We start from the raw sequence: 3,059 nt of genomic DNA on the forward strand, positions 1-3,059 counted from the left end.
ATGTGGTGAAGATCAGATAACACGAAATGATATCTGGGATGTGGTGAAGATCAGATAACACGAAATGATATCTGGGATGTGGTGAAGATCAGATAACACGAAATGATATCTGGGATGTGGTGAGTTCTGATAGATATATGTGAAGCGTGCTTACAAAATGAGTAGCTTCTTGGATTCGAGTCCAATGGAAATAGGTATACCACGCTTAAAGGGGAAGTTTTTACTATTTTTAAGTATGAAAAAGTAAAAGGCGTTTTATACTTACAGAATATGGCATCAATAGAAAATCTACAAATTTGGCCCTAGTGTCGATTTCTTGCCAATATCTCCATCTGCTGAATGCGAGAAGTAACTCATTTTGTCAGCATGCCTCACATATGATAACAGAAAAATGATATCTGGGATGTGGTAAGTTCAGATAGATGTGATAACAAAAAAAATGATATCTGGGATGTGGTAAGTTCAGATTGATATGATAACAGAAAAATGATATCTGGGATGTGGTAAGTTCAGATAGATATATGATAACAGAAAAATGATATCTGGGATGTGGTAAGTTCAGATAGATGTGATAACAAAAAAAATGATATCTGGGATGTGGTAAGTTCAGATTGATATGATAACAGAAAAATGATATCTGGGATGTGGTAAGTTCAGATAGATATATGATAACAGAAAAATGATATCTGGGATGTGGTAAGATCAGATAGATATGATAACAGAAAAATGATATCTGGGATGTGGTAAGTTCAGATAGATATATGATAACAGAAAAAAAAAGATATTTGGGATGTGGTGAAGATCAGATAACACGAAATAATATCTGGGATGTGGTAAGATCAGATAGATATGATAACAGAAAAATGATATCTGGGATGTGGTAAGTTCAGATAGATATATATGATAACAGAAAAATGATATCTGGGATGTGGTAAGTTCAGATAGATATATGATAACAGAAAAATGATATCTGGGATGTGGTAAGATCAGATAGATATGATAACAGAAAAATGATATCTGGGATGTGGTAAGATCAGATAGATATGATAACAGAAAAATGATATCTGGGATGTGGTGAAGATCAGATCAGATAGATAAGATAGAAAAACTGTGATGTTGTAAGATTGGATAGATTTGATAACACAAAATAATATCTGGGATGTGGTAAGATCTGATAGATATGATAACAGAATTATGATATCTGGGATGTTGTAAGATTGGATAGATATGATATAACACAAAATAATATCTGGGATGTGGTACGATCTGATAGATATGATAACAGAAATGATATCTGGAATGTGGTGAAGGTAAGATAACAAAAAAAAATATCCGGGATATGATGACGAGAAGATAAGATAACACAAAGTAATATCTGGGATGTGATCAGATCAGATAGATATATTTGATATGATTTTAACAAATACATAAGTCATGGTATGATCAAAGAGGATAAGATTTAAAAAAAAATTATAAGTCATTGTGAGATCTGGAGTTAAAATAAAGTATGATAAGATCATGTCAGATAAAGTAAAAGTAACTACGAATAGATTGGGTAATAATGATACGGTTGCATCCGATAACTCATGTTATGATAAATTGTATCATGATGCGCAGTGGAATCTGGCGCGCGTCAAATTTTGGGCATCTAGAGTTATTGGTATAGCCTAAAAAAAAAACTTGTTGATTTGTCTTGCTTTTGATGAAAAAATACCCATAATTTATTCATGAATAGAAATGGGAGATATTTTTCAATGGAAAGAGGTGGAGGTTTGCCTGGTGTCAGAGGTAAATTTCACGAGAAAATGGCCGCCAAAGTTTGGTGACTTCCGAAGCTGTAGTGTCCTTGGGGACTGCAAATTCCTCGCTAACTTTCCCTCTCATTTTGCTGTCCATCAATCTTGCCTGTTTGCCAGCAATAGATGGCCATTATTGTATGCAGGGATGCCACTTTTCCATTTTTTTCTGATATTTCCGGTATTTTGATCCTGATCCTCTATTCCGTTATTGAGATCGAGATAGAATCTATAGTTTGAAAAAAAAAAATCCCACACACTTGTTAAGTACATCTAATCTATTTTTCTTTAAATGTTTGTAATTTCTTTCTATATACACCCTTTGTTTTTGTTTGTTTGTCATTTCTCTCTATGTATACCCTTTGGGTTTCAAATTGATATTCATATATAAGCGAGACCGTGGTGCGTGGATTTTTTAGCTATTTAAAAAAAAGTTGAGTGACATCCCTATGTATGGACGAGCTTCCCTTTACTCGAGCAACAGGAACTCGTAACATATTTGTAACTAGTGTCGGAAGTAATGATTCCATGCTCTGCTGTTGCACGAAGAAGTTCCTGTGCGGAGAGAATTTTTATTGAGTATTATCTGTCTTTTTTTTTACCCTCGGTTGTACGGGGATTACAAAGCTAAGTAATTTCAGAGATGGAAATTTAAACTTGCAGTACCGAAGGCTCATATAGGAAAGGAAAAACCCTCAAGTACTGCACCAGTTTAGAATGCTAAAGCCATAGTAGAATTTTTAACGAATTTTTAGAAACCTTCACAGCCCGAGAAACACACTTTAAAAATTCACAGTGTTTCATCAGCCGTTCAGCTATCGCATTGAGTGACTTCCTTGTACGGGGTGCCCATTGGGGGATCGTGTTGGGGCGAGGCGGTTTCCTTGCCAGATTGAAGGTGCAAAGCGGCTATTGTGGCAAATGCCAATCGCGCCTGACTCGTCGCCTCAAAAACAAACGCGATCGACCTGACCAGACCCAACACGCGCAGACCAGACCGGCCCAATCCCATCCGCAATGGGCATACGGTATTAGATGTTTTTTTCAGTGCAGTGGCGCCGTTTCTTGTTTAACCCTATCCGTACGTCGTGTTTTACTATCATTTCCATATGATGTGGGGAACTCTGTGCCACTACTTTTTGTTAATCTGATCCGTACGCTTTGTATAGCAGTCTGTCAAAATGATTTTTTGAGAAATAATGACAGTTTGGAAGAGATCCTCATACCAGAAGTATTCTAAACTGTGAAGAATACAACCCGGGG

The sequence above is a fragment of the Aplysia californica genome, unplaced genomic scaffold (assembly GCF_000002075.1).
Source record: "Aplysia californica isolate F4 #8 unplaced genomic scaffold, AplCal3.0 scaffold00071, whole genome shotgun sequence".
Lineage (NCBI taxonomy): Eukaryota > Metazoa > Mollusca > Gastropoda > Aplysiida > Aplysiidae > Aplysia > Aplysia californica.